Source organism: Syngnathus floridae, chromosome 5 (genome assembly GCF_059516105.1).
Source record: "Syngnathus floridae isolate MCC-2025c chromosome 5, RoL_Sflo_1.0, whole genome shotgun sequence".
Taxonomy (NCBI): domain Eukaryota; kingdom Metazoa; phylum Chordata; class Actinopteri; order Syngnathiformes; family Syngnathidae; genus Syngnathus; species Syngnathus floridae.
In genome coordinates this window covers 7,412,697-7,430,838 of record NC_142417.1, presented here as the reverse complement: position 1 = coordinate 7,430,838, position 18,142 = coordinate 7,412,697, and the positions used below count along the sequence as shown (strand labels likewise).

At 39.0% G+C, this 18,142-nt stretch overlaps 1 protein-coding gene across 11 annotated transcripts in view; it reads left to right on the top strand.

Moving 5' to 3' along the window:
• The window catches only part of grid2 (glutamate receptor, ionotropic, delta 2), a 260,165-nt gene that overhangs the window by 70,058 nt on the left and 171,965 nt on the right, over positions 1–18,142 (top strand). Inside the window, exon 1 of one of the 11 annotated variants that reach the window (XM_088376625.1) lies at positions 5,525–5,685. The exons of the other annotated variants lie outside the window; for them this stretch is intronic. The gene's annotated coding sequence lies outside the window, so the exon portion shown is untranslated. Of the gene's footprint in view, positions 1–5,524; positions 5,686–18,142 lie in introns of those variants that run through there. 11 annotated transcript variants of the gene reach the window in all.

Sequence of the window (18,142 nt, the reverse complement as noted above, 5' to 3'; positions counted from 1 at the left end):
GCAAATAATCTCATTTTGTGTCTCGTACATGCACGCATGCCCACATGTGCATCACGGAGTACAAGTAGCTGACTTTTTGCATCTCATTTGATGTTGGGGCCTTTTCGGAAATTAAAGTCGTTTTGCTGATGGCTGCTCTGGTCAAGAAGATTCGCTTGCTAGCACGAGCGACTCTTACATATGTGCACCTTGACAAACTAGACACGCATAGACGGAATGAAATGAATCACGTGCAGGGCAACTGCTTGATAAAATACGTGACGTGCCCAGTGTCTGATCCCAATTTGATCATTGAAATGGGAATCGTGTAGTAACTACCAATATGCTGAGGCAAAATATGTTCTACATGACGTTTTTTTTATTTTATTTTTTTTAAGTTCTAATCTTGGAAAAGGAACAGTAATTTTGCAGCACAGATAAAATTAATTCTCCATGCAAATTCATTGGATTAACCCCGGAACTGAGATCTCACTTATACTAACTTAGCATAGAGCAATAGTCGCAACAATGCAATAGGCCATTTGGAGAATAATAAAAGTTGGATAGAGAGACACGCTTCCACATTTCCATTTCATAATTTATCAATGCTATTTGTCGGCTAGCAGTAGCCCACAGTCGCCACACCGGGCTTTCGGCTCTGTCTCATTTTTTCCCTTTGAAAAAGCAATATCAAACAGTGCATTTCAGTTTCAGTTTTTTTTTTATTGTCTAACGTAAGTGCTGCGGAATGTGAATGATTAAGCGCATTGTGCTAATTTTAAAAGCCACCAAATAGTTGACGTGCTTCATGTGTGTTAAAATGAGTGAATAAGCTGACAGATGGCTCAAAGTGCTGCCGCATTTGGTCCACTTGTCTTTTAGTATCCATTCTCTAATTGCACCACTTTCTGGCTTGCTTTGTGACTCCCCGTATCACAAATGGGGCACACAGAGTCGTAAACATTTAGCTGTGCTGTTATCACCGAGATCATTTTGGTTTGTTGTTGTTTTTTTTTTTGTCTTTTTGAATGCAGTTTAAAGTACACCGTCTCAGCATGAGTTTGGGACCCAGCACAAATTTCTGCGTTGGTTTTGGACCATAGCTTTATCTGGATTTTAGATTGCTTTAATGAGTTTGAGCTATGAGAGTAAACACCATGCCTGCCACATTGAAAATATTGTAAAAATGGGGCTTGGGGCGGGACTACAACTATCACCATTTGAGGTCCACTGGGCAATAAAGGATACATTTCATTTTTCATTTCGTACAACAATTGAACCAGTAGTTAGAAACTGGCAGAGTTTATTTAGTTTGAAAGCAACCAGCATTGCTGAGGATTAATTTCATTACACTTCACTTAACTCCCCAAAATAATATTTAAAGCCACGACCTTAAAAAAAAATTCTCCCATTAATCAGCAGTGACAGTCATACCTTCTGCTGGTATTGCTGCTCCTGATTAATTCAAGTCTTTAGGGCTGCCATGCAATGCTTCCTTCTATTCTTAAATAAATGTCACCACAACATTCAAACACATTACAAATTCCACCTTGAACACACTCGCATGTCACATCTTCTCACCAACAAGCCTCATTTATCTCTTAGACAGTTGCTAAGGGCTAAGTCATTTTTAAATGTTTTTCTTCACCTCTATCTAAGAGCCAAAGTCAGCAAGTCAATTAAATTTCTTTATCTTTTGAGTGACTTAAGACATCCTGCAAGGTAGTAAGCCGGAACAGTTTTGGGATAATAATCTTCTGTGGATCGCCCCCATCGGCCACAGTAAAGTTACAGCTTTGTCCTTCAATTAATGACCTGAACAAGGCACAGGTTCTTAAGATCTTAGATCTTAGCTAACTGTTATTCTATGATGGTGGCAGGTGGTTAGTTTAGGCAAAATATTTCATTTGTGGAAGGCAATGTTGGTGTTCATTCGCAGCATCAACAATAAAAATTATATTGGTGCCTGTTCCGCCATACCCGCAAGGGCAGCATGAAAGTTGGGAGATGTGACATACAGACAATTCCATGCCAGTGTACAGAGTTTAAAAGGAACAAGACATTTGGTGTTCAGTTATTAGTTTTGTGTTTTATTGGCAGTCATCAAACTTGGTCACTGTGCTCCAACCGCACACAGTGACAAAAACATTTTTACCCCCCAGATAATTGTCATCCATCTGTCCAGATAATGTGATTAAAATGTGCAATTGAAGAAAATAAGCTTGTAAATTTGTATTTCAACAACCTTATCCTTAAAAAGGCGAAATTGCCCAATTAAAACTGATTTTGATGGCCATAGCGAAATATGTTTGTCTTAAATTAAGGTCACTTATTAAAAAAAAAAAAAAAATTTAGGTATGAGAGTGAATTGACATATTAAATCTTGCAATTTGTACTTGTGTCAGCAGAGGCTGCTGCCATTCAGCGACATCCACATCATACTGTTTTACCTCGGGAACAAAACCCCCTCAGGGCTATGTATCAGCAGCCTGATGAATAGCATGCACCTGTGGATAGGCCATTATATAGACGATAGAAAGCATAGACTGATAATTTGCATTTTGTTAAAGCACAAATAGTCCCTTGTGACCATATCTCATCATCAGATGAATTCATGCATGCACGGCATTCACAATATTGCCATGTGCGTTTTACTCTAGATGCTCCCGTGTAGCATTAGAGCGCTAAAGTGATTTCACAGTTTGGTGCTATGTTGTCTGCATTACTGTAAGTACATCGGTCTCGGTGCTGAACATGTTCCGTGACGTTCAACACAGCAGACGACCATTGCGTTGTGTTTTTATCAAAATTACAATTGAATTCCGGCGAAAGAGGACAGCAGAGAGGCAACATAAATGACAACAAATGACACAAGGTTAAATCAGAGTCCCTCCAAAATTTCCAGCCACTTTTCAAACATAATCGTATACCGTCCATCATTGCACGGATGGTCACTTCAGATCAGAATCTTGGGGATACCCCTAAACCTGCAAATTCTCATATCTATTGGACCTCAAAACACAGTATCTTAATAAAGCCCACAAATAAAGTTGACCCGAATGCAATAAAAACAATCTTCCAAGAGGAAAAACGATGAAGCCAGTGTGTAACAGTCTTTCACAAACTAACCAGTTGACTCTCTTTCCTGATCACTTTGTCTCCTCCCTGATCACTTTTTCTCCTCCCCCTCGCTGCATTTATGACAGGTCCCCAAAGTGTCCTTTGCTTATGACTTGCAGTTAAAAGGCAATTACCCAGTTTGACTGCAGGAGGCTGGATCAATACACGTTCGCGCTTGCCGACCAGCTGTGTAGATCTCTTGGGACATAAGAGTATCAATAGTTACTGTTCTCTTGTTCAAGGAAGCTCGTATACACAAACGTACATAAAATCTGCGTGCTTTATTTGTTCGTGTTGATTCTCTTGCAATTGGCTGGCGACCAGTCCAAGTTGTACTTAGCATCTCACCCAGAGTCACCCGGCATCAATGACAAGTGGTCAAATATTTCCGATTCATAATCATTACAACTGGTGTCTGAATCGTTGGCTTTATTTAACCTTTATTAACTGTGCAGTTACTATTTTAAGTGTATAGTCACCTACATCCAGTATAAGCAGATGTACATATGACGATTGAAAATTGAGGTATTAACTGTTTTGTTCCAAATGAAACAAAATCCACCTAATGGAATGAAACACAGAAAATGTGACAAATATTCTGTAATAAGTGACAAAAATAATCCTGTCAGTTAACCCGTCAGCAGCTAATACAAGTAGCTAACATAGCAGCCGACATCCTCACAGAGCTCCAGCTCGTCAAACAGCTCAAACAGATGGACCAAAATGCACATCACCAGTCGCAGATCCAAAAATCTGTTCAATTTTATCTCTAGCTCTGATAAGACTGAAAAACTGTCTTACAGAAACATCAAATGGCTTCTTCTTCCCAGTTTTTCCCCATTTGGGGTTGCCAATTTTTTTTTATTTCTTATTAATAAAGACAATTTTTACAGTGGATATTTGCTTCAGATGAAATTCACTGGACATAAAAAGAAAACTCATCCATAATAAAGATAACCTTCTTGCAGAAGGTTAATTGTGTTTTGTTTATTTGGGCTCGTGACTTCAACAAACTCCGAAGAAAAAGCCAACAAACGGAAAAACCTATTACAGCTCAGCGAGAACAGCGCCACTTTCCTATAAAAGACGGTTAATAAATTTGATTAAAGAAATTGCCGTGTAATTTCTACAAGTAGTAAAAATCAATGGGCCGACCAATTCTCGCCTATAACCTGTGCATACACACAAAAGGAATCGTTGGCGTATGAGGTAAAGCGTGTCATTCTTTGACTTCCTTTTGTCTGCCAGTGATGAATCTGATTCTATCCTTTGTGGCAATGATGACGCTATTTATTACACATTTTTTTCCTTGCCATTAAATGAAAAATGTTCCTATTTAATAATGTCAAACGAAATGAATTCTACACAGCTCATTAAATAATCCAACTTATTCCTTCAACCCCAAGTCTTTGAGAAAATGCATGCCATTGTCGCGTCTAATCATTTGAGAAAATGCATGCTATTGTCGCGTCTGATCATAAATTCCACACGCACACACAATTAATATTCAGTGGTCAGACACCAGGCCTTCCATAAATTTGGGTAATTAAAGATTTATCTGTGATTTTAACTGTGAAGAAAAAGGGCAGCATTGTCTCTGTGGCAAATGTAGTTGATTTCCCACATTATACTTTTTTGTCTCAAACGTTTTCATGTCAAGGTCAAAGTTAGAAAATGAAAACTACAAAAATGTATCAAATAAAGCCATGTCTTCAACATGCAATATTTAATTAATGATAAGAAACGCCAAATACATTTTTGCAACATAAGGCTCTTTCAATTAAAAAAAATAAATCTTCAGTCTTTTACAGTGCAATAAATGATGTTTTGGTATTCAAATGACTCTCCAGATTATTCCCAGAGAGGGGCACAAATCATCTCAATATTTTTTCACAAATTTGCTCTGCCGCCCGAGGCATCTCAAAGGCATGGAAGTGTTACAAACCTGGAGGAAAAAGCAACTGGCAATCATGTGTGATGGCAGTTTTGTGATAAGGGATTTGTCGCAAAAGATCAATGAACCTTATATAGGATACATAATTAGCTCTCATAATGAACCACAGATTGAGCTGGTAAACTAATCAAAGTGAGAGTGCATTTCTGTGAACACCTTCATTATCAAGACTCCGGGGAAACACTTCAAGCCACTGACAACTTTTGCAAAATAGTCTCTTTGCATTTGCGCAAGAGTCACAGTTTTCTATGGTATGATGTCAAAGTGGAAAAACATCATAAGAACCAGCCTTTACCTTTGGAATATAATCCCTGAAAACCTTTTGATATTTCTCAACATTATTAAATATCTCAAATGCTTCATTAAAAGTCAAGGATCACACATTATAAATCATTAGACACATAATTACGTACGCGTCAATTAAGACACTTAACTAATCTCGAAACCAGAACGTTGAGGGGTTAAGTACATTAATGCGACATTTTTAACAGCGGTGAAGTTAATTTCACAAGGAGGTAGACGGCCATTAAGTGCTTTCTACTCACTTCGCGACAACTGCAGCCTCTGTGCATCGTATTTGTGTGTCCATTGTCTCACATCAAGGCTTTCACTGAAAGAAGTCTCTAAATCAGGTAGGGCTCACCGGTAAAATGTGCGTATTCATGATAAGGCTTGGATCTTTTTAAGAAGAAATGGCTAAAAATACGACAATGCGAGGGGAGACGGCTAAATCTTGGATTAGACTTCCCTTTCAACGCAGACTATGCATTGGTAGAAAGTGAATACACGACTTCAATTGGCACTGATAAGAAAGAATTCTGGATTACATGTGGTATCATTTACACTAAAGGATATATGCGGATTAGTCTAATTCAATGTTGCAGAGATCTCTCCAGCAGAGGATTTGCCCGTCAAGCCTTCGAAACACAAACGCTGCTGTGTCAGTTCTGTTTTTGAATGACATGTTAAAGTATTGATTTGACACACAGATTTGGGCAATCCGATGAACCTCCAGTTGCATCTCTAAGCGAGTATATTTATCAGCCTAGAACTCATTGGAACAAATCATTTATTTATATGTCGATCGTTAAGTATGTCATTCGTTTCAATATAGCTCTGGCCTTGGTACATAAGAGGATTCAAACATCTGTAAATTCAATATTGCAACAAAATTGAGGCCAACACTCCATTGAGTCATTAGAACAGTTCATTAATTTGTAAAGTCAGACTGCCACTTGAACTTTTGACCTTGGAGTCAAACCGCCAGGTGGTTTGCCTCTCATGGGAGCGCTTATGCATGTTTAGTCAGACTGTCAGTCAGAAAACATCTGCCTTCCAGTCAGTAAATATAATATATAACATTAAAAAGACCAGAATTCTTTTCTACCTGCCGAGTGTGTTTGCCCCTTGAGCAGAGCAATGCGATTAAAGTTGACCGTGGAATATTTCGGTTAATGCCCCGAAGCAACATGAGGAAAAAATAGTAAATCTGAAGGGTTGCATAAAAGGATTATGGATGAACTATTTATACACTTCAGTACATATCGTTCAAGTCTCCATTTTCGCGCACCCTATAAATAAATAATGATAAACAATTTTGAAAGGCATCTTGTTTCCCATTCATTCAGTTGACTCCACTTGAAGTCTTGGTGTATAGTATCCTGGCTCAAAGTCTTGGTCTTGACTTGGCATGGATTCATGAGGTCCTTAATGTCTAAGCTTGACTTGGTGTTTGTGGTCTTAAAGGACCAATCCCTTTATCTGTGGTCCTATTGACTCAAAATCTGGGTCTTGACTTGGTCTTTATGTGGTCTTAAATTTATTGTCCTAACATGGTCTTTATCTAGTCTTGACTTGGTCTCTACTCCTCAAAGTATTGGTCGTAACAAAATTTCATTTTATGTGGGTTTAGTGTATTGATTTTCACTTAGACTTTTTTTTAGGTATAGAAGTATTTCACTCGAATTCCTTCTTGTCTATGCAAGTTAAGATTTTGGTCTCGACTAGGTCTCAACTGCCTTTTCATCATATTGGTTTCAGTTTCTTTCATTATTGGCATTGACTCGGTCTTGATTTGTGCAGTCTTAGTCTTTGCTTTACATTGGTTTATGTAATCTTGACTTAATTAGGATCTATGTGGTCTCAAAGTCTTATCCTTGACTTTTACCCATGTGACCTGTCGTCTTTACCTTGACAGCATTTTCAAGCCAAATAAGGCAATACGGCAGCAATAAAGAAAACTGTCAGAATGGGGTGAGTCTCGTCTCCTCGGAAGGTTACGCTCAGGAGGATAAATCATATTTTTAGTGTCAAGTGGTTCCTGCAGGGATTACTGATATTGAAAACAAAATTATTTATGACCAATAAGAATGCCAACTTTGACAGCAGCCAACTTATTTAAACTGTGCTTGTGTGTTTTTTTGTGTGTGTCTGTAGGCGAGTGAGGCCACGCGAGTGTGTTTTTGAGCCTGTCGGTCTTTGTATTTTTGTGCCGCATCCTAGATGTCAGGTTATCCTCCTCTGGGAGAGAATAGAAGGAAGGAAGGTTGGGTAAAGCAGTGAAGCCCCTTGAAAAGTTGGAAATGAAGTTAACTCAACTTGTGGATAACGTATTTTGCTTGGGAAGTATAAACAATCAACCATAATAAAACTGGGCATGTCAATATTATCGACTGGGGAAATTTTGATTGAAATTCAACGAAATGAACGCGGCTTTCCATTTTTTTATGAACTTCAATTTCAGTCTATTGTTTGGTGTTCTAATTGATCCCACCCCAGCCCGAAAGCAACTTGTTAATTGTTATTATTATCAGACTACTGCTCTAATGAATATTCTGTCCAGGCACTTCCTTTGGACGCACACATATCAGCATCAGCAATTACCTCTGCAAATGATAAAATGGAAATATTTCTCTAACAGAATGTTAAATAATTCGGATGAGAATGATTCTATTGTATGTCCTCTTTCCTCAAACTTTACTTTTCGCTTCTGCACAATATATTATTGTTGATCAAAAGTCAGTATCGTGCATATTTGAATCTAATCTTCGATACATCCCTAATTAGTATGCGTGGTTGAAATTTACTATCAAATGGACAAAACATCTTGGACATATCTGTCTTTGAAGCACAGCAAAATTTAACATATTCCTAAAATGGCCACTGCAAACCAAGATGGAAGACTTATTGTGTCTTTTTTGGGTATGCCTTCCTCCAGCTTGACGTAAAATGCTCCATTTAGCGACTGGTCTATGTTCCAATACCCATTGGTCTATAGAATCATTGGTTTTTGGAGTGTGACTGGAAGAATTGCGAAATAAGTTTCCCCGGTGGGGCATTGCCAGTTGAAGAGTCCTCAAGAGGTTGCAGCAGCTGTTGCTCCTTCATGCTACAGTGGCTCACTATCACTTCTGGAGGAATTAAACTGAATTTGAAGACTTCCTGGAGCTCAGCAGAAATGAATGTCGCTTCTTTGTAATGGCTGATCAGTCACAAACCAAATATGTGCATTTGTAGCGTGTAAGGAAGGAATTTCGTACTCTTCAGATAAATGAGTCACCTCATCTGGAGGCTCTAACATGCCTGAAACCTCTATTATTATTATTTTTTTTCCACATGGTTGCATCCTTGTGAAAGTGGATGTATTTTGTGGGTCTCGTTCATGACCTGCCAAACTCCGTCAATAGAAAGTTGAATAAATGATCCCCAGACACAATTTTTACCAGTCAAATGGTATTTCATTAGACATGTCCATCATAAAAGGAAGCATAGCATCTCTTGCACTAATGCATGAAATTGCAGGAAAAGTTAACCATTTTTGTTTGAAGCAGCCATTTTGGCAGAAATTTGAATCCTTACTAGGTTCGCACAAATGTGCCCCAGTTGGAAAATGGGCTACTCTACATTTGCAATGACAATAAAGTCCAAGTCTCATAGCTACAGTTCATAGATATACCCCCCCCCCCCCCCCCCCCACACACACACACAGTATGATTAATGTACATAGTTTTTCACCAAGCACCATTTTCAAATTAATCTTCTGAAGTCCATGTGCTCACCTCCGGTTTCATTTAAGCTATATGAAGCTTTGATTATGATTTATGGCTTCACTTCTCATTTGCAGAATCTTAGTCAAGTGTAAAACCCTCATGGAGGAAACCTTGAATCTTCAATTAAATGGACTCTCACTGACAGTAGACAGCCAAAAGAAAGTTCCATGTCAGTCAAATTAAGGAAGGTCTTTGATTTATGGCAATTAAAATATGGAGTATATGGTCACTGTCCAATGAAGAATTAAGCATTTATGTATTTAAATACTGCCTGTTCCCAAGAACCTGGTAATTGGACCTTGCATGTTTTTTCACCAGACAGTAATATGTCTTATGTCAATGTTAAAGCTATTTAAGCACATTTTATGGTAATCTAAGCATGTTCAAATTTGTATGCAGAGATGTAGTCATTTGTGCTGTATAAGAAGAAGCCCCACACAGGAAACCAGCTCACTAATCCACTGTTTAGGCTGCTCCAACAAAAAAAAAGACTGAGAAAAGTTGGCGTTTTAGGCTCCTGTTAACTAATTGGGACAAGTAATTTGGAAGAATTGATTGGTGATACATACATGATGGATCCATTTTCCAATGTGACACAAGAGGTCATTTTAAATAAAACATCTAACTTCCATTGCCCAAATGCCTTTCCATGTCACCGACCTTTACTTTGATTTGAGTTTTTTTGTGAAATGCCAAAGGTTAATTTCATCTTTATCCAATCGATACCATCCGTGAGGCGGTGTAAGGCCCAGTAGTCAACAGACAAATGGGAAAAAAAAAGTCTGTTCATGGATTTTTCTTTTTCTTAGGCCAGACGCAGTGACTTGCTGGCAATGTGCCTAAGTTCGATTTGGAGAACCTTTACTAGCAATCAGTAGTAGTCTTGTGTACAGATTAGATCCTATAGGTAATAAGCACTGTGGAAATAACAGGGCAGATGTTTATTAGTCGTTGGTTTAGCAGGTTCTTTTGGCGGGGCGGGGGTTTCCTATATTCATGGAACTAAGCAGAGCAATATATAGATATATATAAGCAGTCATGCGTTTGAAACAAAAAAAAACTATAATGAGGAATCAAAAAGGAAGTAAACTTGGAAGGAGTGGAACAAGAAGCACAAGATGAGAGGAGATTGATATTGCCCAATCTATAGGCAACTTGTGTACATGTTCCCAGGAAGAGTATTGATTGGAAGCCAGCATTGATCTTGACATAATAAATAAACACTTCCACATTTATGCAAGCGCAGTCAGCTAAGACAGAAAGGATGGAATGTCCTTGTGAGTGGCCTCAACTCCAGAATCTTTTCTTTTTCACCCCACATTAGAGTGATGAAAAATAAGTTGCGTCCTAAGGCTGAATTATGCCTCTTGAATCATGTTGTGTGAATCCAAGATGGCTTGTAAATATGTTCTTACAAATATTACAGATCAGTTGCAATCATCTGGCAGTATTCTCAGAGGGGCGCTCCTGCTATAATATGCCATCACTCTCTAGAATTACCTCCCCATGTTTTATTTGGATGTTTGCTTATTGTTCCTCATTTATTCAAAGAAAACCGCGGATCTCACTGTGAAGCTTATCACTGCGGCTTCAATATTGATATTCTTTGCTGAGCTCAATCATGCAGAGTTTGCAGAATACTAATGCGGTAAATGGTTATGAGTTGATGGTTATGCTATGGGAAACCAAGTTGCCTTTTATGTGCAATTTTAAATATTATAGGATAAAAGTAAAGAATTTAGTGAGCATCAAACAATAGCAAGTGATAAGTTGAGGTCCTTAAATCCTATCTTCAAGTGCACTTCATGTGCCAAAGAGGAACTCTAGAATGATTAGTTGCAAAAAGAGTGATTTCAAATGGTTTCATCATCCCATGGCAATCTGTATGTGTGTGTGCGTGTGTTACGGTATGCAGAACTTTTAGGTACACTCAACAGTTTGGAGATCTGAGAAAGAAATATGGCATCATTGCAAGAATTGTTCATAGAAAATCAAATTGACCCTTTGGAAAAATACTGAGTGGTGTTAACACAAACATTTAAGATACACAGATTTCATTTAGGATGTTTTACTGAATTTACCACAAACGTAGTTCATGTAGAAACAGATGCACAGATTTGTGCACACGTGCTTAAAAAAAAAAAAAAAAAATCAGGAGGGATTCTGTATGATGCTTTAATATTCTTGGGTAAAGTCCCGGAATGCATCACCAACTGTTGATTTCCCCCGGGGGATGACAAAAACAAATGACCAGCACGCCGCGGTACGGTGAACTACAAATTGGATTTTCTTTTACTTTTTATTGGTCTTGCTCGGGAAAAAAAAAAAAAAATCTGCTTTTGAAAAGCTTATCTATTCTCAGTAAGAATGCATTATGTACTATATGTTTGAAAAAAATGAAAAACTCATTTTCAAGAACCCTTTTTTTAATTGGATTAACACAATAAGCAGCCGCTTTATTATTGCAAAGTCAATGATTGGCGTGCTTTGGATAATAATAATGACTGATGGAGCATGGTGTCGTATCTTTGTTTTCAAGTGTTCCTCAACTCACTTCATGCAGACTGATTTATCGTCAACACTCTCTCTCCCTCGCTTGGTCTCTTACACGCATGCACATACACACACGAGCTCGCTCTGGAACGGAATCAATTCTCTATGGCAGATTGCAGTATGCTAAGTGTCTGCACGCCGCAACACTGGCTCAGGCTTTATGCGCCGGCGTCTCCTTCCGGAAAGCCACTATCTCTGTCTTTGCAATCCGTCTTCTCCCCCCCAAAGTTCCTTCTGCATACACTCAAACATGTGCACACCAGCGTTCACTAATCCTGTCTGCTCTTAGCATTTAGCAAAGGCGCTGAGAAGGCTTTGTAGCCAGATGTACAACCGGGCAAGACAACTTTTGGAGTACCCCACAATGTCTACAAAGCCCTCTTTTTGTACTGCACATTAAGTGTTGAGGAGATGCTGGTATATGGAATGTACCAGCCTTAGACAAAAGTTTGGTTCTTCCCAACCACAGAACACGTCACACTCAGAAAAACAAATCTGGCGTGGCTTGCAATGAGGAATGCACCGATGTATATGGGGGAAACCAAGTAGGCAGCGAGCAGACATGTGGCGCACCAGATGGGCGAGCGGTTCATGTCAACACTCACTCAGCTGTCTATCAGCATCTCAAAAGCAAAGCAACACTCTTTTGTAAGACAAAAATGTACACATTCTTGCCAGAGATGACAGATGGTTTGAAAGTGGAGAGAAATTTAAGAAACAGCTAAAAATTAGAAAAATAAACATGCAAAAATCCCATAACATACTTAATAGTGATAATTAATAATAATAATAATAATACATTTTATTTATAATGCATTTTACATCGCAAAGAAACCTGAAAGTGCTATACAATATGTAAATTTTTTTTTTTTTTTAAATAGTATTTTTTAATCACTTTTTTGAACGATCTTTATTTCCTCACTGAGCTCCGACGCTCCGTATATTTTTTCTGAACCTCTGCGTGTAGACACAGGACAACTACAAGAAGAGATTAAAACAGAATTGAAATGCCTCCACGTGCGGCCGAGTTGTGAGATGGGAAAAAGCGCTTACGGCAATGATGGCCTCTCAACAGCTGTGCATTGTTGAAAATTTTGTCTTACTCTGAGAATCTCAAAGCAGCTCTGTTGTCGAGCCCACTGCTCCATGTCAGCTGTAATGAAATAAAGACAATGACGCGTGCTCAGCTTCTAGATAGAACGGTGCCGTAGAATTGTGCCTGTGAAATGCAAATGTTTTCATTCCAGTCTCATAAGATCAGGGGGAAATTATAATTCTATCAACCTGAGGTGACCCGTGACCACGGCAGGAAATGAACAATTATGCCTCTCAATTGCATTACGCCATTCTGTCCGTATCACCTTGTCTGTTTGCTGTGCTGAATTTCCTCTCTGTCATTCAGAACAGGAAATTAACATTTGTGGGCTTGCTTGACTCTCCGATGGCTTTGTAGGGGAAAACACAGGATATTTTTCTTTGTTAATTTGATCCTACACTAACTCTCCCTTTTCTACTTAATGTCAGACAAATATATGATTGTGATCATGAGATGGTACAATAAGCTTTGCCCTAATTTGGCCAGCCCCCACGTGAGACAGCTAAACGCCTCCATCAAATAGAAACAGCCTTAGTCCTTTTTGTTTTATTTCAAACTCCGGTTAATGTGACATTTTCATTCAGTGGTAGCCAAATAAACACTTCCACTCTGTCTATGAGTAAATAAAATCCTCTGTTTTTTCCAGGATGATAAAAAAGTAAACTGACGACTACACAAATGGATCACTAATTTGTCTTTCTCTTTCTTACATGCTTTCTGCCAACGTTGATGTCTACTCTCATTAAAGGTAAGAGCCATCTTGTTCTTTGCATGTCTGATAAGTCTTTTTCTCAAGCTATCATGCAAGTGTGTCTCAGCTTTTGCATGAATGCTTTTCGTGGCACGTCAAGTTGACTTAAGCCCCCTTGCATACGATCATCGCAGAGGGGGGGAGGGCATCGCTGATAGGAAGGTTGGTTGTGTCCTACCCCCACCCTAAACAAGTAGTTCTCCACGAGTTACATCATCACAGTCGATTAGGCCTTAATAGTTTCCGGTGTCAGCGTGGTTCAGCTGTCAATCACCTCTCGGGCACTGCCTCTTTGTCAGGGTTGTGACTTGATGGGAGAGATGTCATGAAGCAAGCCATGCATGCTAAATTTATGTTTGCATCGGAATATTTCAAAGTGTTATGATTGTGAAAAGGGAATTCACCAGAACAGGCTGCTGCATATTATCAGTCCAATTACTTCGTGACATGTCATTTCAAGCAACTGTAAATAAACGTATGTTTACGAAAGCTAGGCGGTGACTGTTTTGACAGCAGCTGCCAAGTTCTCGTGACGAACTGACCTGTGACTGACCTTGTCTACTGCAACCTCTGTGTCTGCTCTACGCAATCTCTCCTTTGTCACAGTAGTGTAAAAATGTTATTTATCTGTTATTTTCTATTTATCGTTTTTGTTCTTTTTTTATTATTTATATATTTCTTTATCATCTATTATGGATTCTCTATTTATTTTATTTATTTACGTATGGCAATCCAGTGACCTTGGACAGTACAGTCCTGTGCTCTACATTTAGTGTCTGCACTGTAAATGTCACTTCAGAGGTCCATGACGCGACCCAGATGTTTCAACACATCATTCCTCTTTATGAGGACAGCTATTTGTAGTTTGGGAACACAAGGTTATATCTCATGCTCGTCCAATTGGCCCCCTTAAGTGGAAGCAGTTGTTACTCAAGTTAAGATGAACTGCATTGATCTCCTGAGGAGAACAGCAAATGCCCAGTAGATGAAAATACAATAACACAAACATCAGCTTGATGATAATGTTGTCATTGGGCTAATGCTGTACCCCATCACTGCCGGCATGGGGATCCAATTACATTTGATGGAATAGACTTCAGAATCACTTTGCCAGCCATATTTAAACAATATACACTGTCACTTGCCTGAACATCATCATTGTGCAGCACAGGGGTGGCCATGTGCGGCCCACGAGACAATGGCTTCCCACTTGCTATGCAGTTTGGAAAAATTTGATACTAAATTGAAGTATAATGAAGAAAATAAACAACACATTACTCTTTTATCAGAAACATTTAATTGTAAACAATAAGAGGTGTCTGATAGTCACTTAATCTGTCATATTTTAATATATCCTATTATGCAATGGCCAGTTCTGTCCTGCCCTATCATATTCTCTCCTATACTGACGTGACCAAAGCTCTCCCATCTTAGCCTCCCCTATCCGACCTTGTTTCTCTTATTTTAGCATAGCCTTGTTGAAATTGTTAAATCCTATCCTATAATAACCTTTTCCCTCCAATCCCAGTTCATCCTAGCCTATCTAACTTTAATTATTTCCTTGTCCTATCCTATTCTATTGTAGCCATTTCTAGGCAAAACTGGTCTTGCTCGGCCAGTCTCGTTCTGTCCTATCATATCGTGACCTTGCCTTACATTGTCGATCATAGCCCAACTTGTCATAAACTAGCCTAGCCTGAACTGTTTGTCTGTCCTGCTTTGTCCAAGAGTATTTTATTTGATATCGTCCTGTTTTATCTTAGCCTTCTGTCCTATTTTATCAAATTTCAGTTCAGCCTATTCCTTTTTTTTCAACCTATATCATAGCCCTAATCTGTCCTGACCAATCATATCTGAATATGATGGGAAGGTTGCCAACCTCTGAGAGCATCACCTTGCTTAAATCAGAAAATAGCTTAGACCAGCCAGCCTTAAGGTGCACTTTAAGATGTTAGCTTTCAGGATGTTTTTGCTTTTAGTTTGGAGTTTAAATCCACTCCTCAATGACAGAAACAACTTGTTTGTAAGTGTCATGCCTTGGAAAGCCCTGATTCTTTAAGCCTCTCCAATCCAAATTACATTGAAAAGCAATCAAGAAGTACTTATCAGTATAAAAGTGTGAAAATAGAACCTGCAGAATTTGATATCTTAATTCACCGTTAGCTGTGTTTGTTGTCTTTAGGGAAAAAATGCAAGCAATATCTCCGTTTTTGTTCCATGATTTGCATTGATGTGTTTGAGATGTTACAGCAACATAAGAACATTTTTAGGCCTTTTTCTTGGATTATTTAAAGAGCCGTTGTGGAGACGGTGAGTTTGCTGGAGCAAAATGAAAGTATGTTATTTATCCCTAGAGCTACACTCATAAATAGCTGCGCAACGCTTGAGAAAATAGCCGGAGGAGCCGTAAATCTACACGTTGCCATCCCTTCCTTGCCCCTTGCACCCTCCCTTCGCCGATTTGGAAGCAAGCGCCGCATGCACAGCAGTCAACACGCGATTTGCACATGAACGCCTACGCGTCGTAAGACCTCATTACCTTCTAATCGCTGCCCGAGACAAATGTGTGGTTAGCCAGATTTATTCTCAAGTGAGCGTCAAAACAGATTTTTTTTCGTTTGCTTCTCGTATTATGCCAAAGGGACCACATGCCATAGCCCGGTAATACAATCTTCTACCGTGTACACATTTATTCTAATGAGTCAATCAACACTTTGTATTATTTATTTATTTTAATGGGCTTGGTTTATGTAAAGGTAGCAATCCCGCACTATTGGAGCCACATCTACTTGGGCTTAAAACTTGCACTGCCACAGCGTCAGCGCATTGGAGGTCAAGTATGCTGACCCGCTAACTCAGCTGCCAGCACCCTCTTTCGAAGGCTCTGAGGAGGGAGGGTTTTAGTACCGTACACTCGCGCAGTGCAAGCCGTCATCCGTTACACTTATGAATGGATGTTTCCTATTCCATTCATTTTTATTTCAGTGTTACACTGTATAATTTGACTCTTGAGTCTAATTGATCCTGACATAGTCTAGTCCAGTCTTGCCTCAAACCTAACTCAGACTAGACAAGTTCCCTCTCAATTCCTTAAACAATTAAACACTAACTGACTTTAGTTAATGGTGAAATAAATACAAATGTCAATTGGAAGCCAGATCAATAGATCAGGTTTCATTGATATCACAATCTATTCTAAATGTTTTTCCCTAATAGATATTAATCATTTATTAAAATTATTGTTAAAAATTAACTTGAAGTTTATGAACATTAGATTAATTTTAAAATTCCACATGATCAGCAAAAAAAAAAATCATAAGGATTAAAGATTTTTTTCCCAAGACTTGGACATTTTAAGCGCTAGCCGCTCGAGTGTGTCTTGGGAGTTTCAAATGAACGCATTGTCACATTAGTCTGACATCTTCGATGAATGAACTTGTCGGATGGGAGGAAAATAAGTGATAAATGAGATGAAGATGATGGAAAAGAGGTGACATGAGGGGGAGTCGACGAAAGCAGAGATGTCTTGAGGTCAGCAAATTTATTGTCGAAGCGTTAGAATACCAATCGGGAAACAAGCACGCATGCATACATGAACATTTTTATTTATGAGAGCGCGGCCGACACCAGCGCAATTTACCTCAATCATCTCCTTATTGTTTGACCGCTGCTCGGATTCGCAGGGCCGCTGGGAGCTAAAGTCTAGTGTCACGCACACACCCACACACATTTGGGGCAGAGTATCATAAAGCTTGTGCCAGTCCCAATAATCTCTTAATCCGTCAAAGTGTATTATAGCACATCCATCACAGTGCGAGCACGTCTGCACCGATGTCACTCCCCCATGTGCATGCATATTTGGAATGTCACGGCAATCACACCTCTGAGCAGATACTCATCAGTAGTTTGGCTTAACCTCATGTCGGCAGCCATATTGTTCCGCAGACCCAAGATATGGGGAATATCAAGGAGGATCATTTTTAAATAGATTATTATTTCTTCGCACCAACTGGTATTACCTTTTCCCATACCAAGCGGAAATTGTGTTGCTGGCCTTTCCTCCCACCAATCCTATACCATTTTGACATTGATGCAGAAGTACAAAATAGTATATAGATTTACTTAAAAAGGTTAATTTCTTCAAGTTTTTAAAATTACTCTTTAGATAATTTTTTTAATTGTACCTTATAGAGAGCACTGAAATATCTGTAATACAGGGTTTGTTTATACAGTTAAATTAACCAATCATTACTTCAGCGACTCCCGTTCATTTGCAGTCTGGACACAGAGGAGTGAACATCAAAGAAGATTGAACATCTCCGACTCTGGAGGGGGGCTAAAAGCTCTCTTATTCGAGATAGACCCTCAAACGTGCATTTTCGTTCAAAAGCAAATCTCGTTTGGCAAAACGTGTTGCGCCCCGCTGGCCGCTTCGGCGACAGAGCTGGCGGTATGTTTAACTCATAAACTGCATGTTCTACGTGTTGGAGTCTTCTGTTGATTTAGACATGAGGCAAACTCATCTGAGAGTTGCTCTCAATGGCCGGAACTTGCTTCCAAGTTTTATCTTCTGCGATGTTCCCTCAGGGTGGACACGTACTTCACTTTGCACTAATTAAAGTGATATTTCACTCCAATGT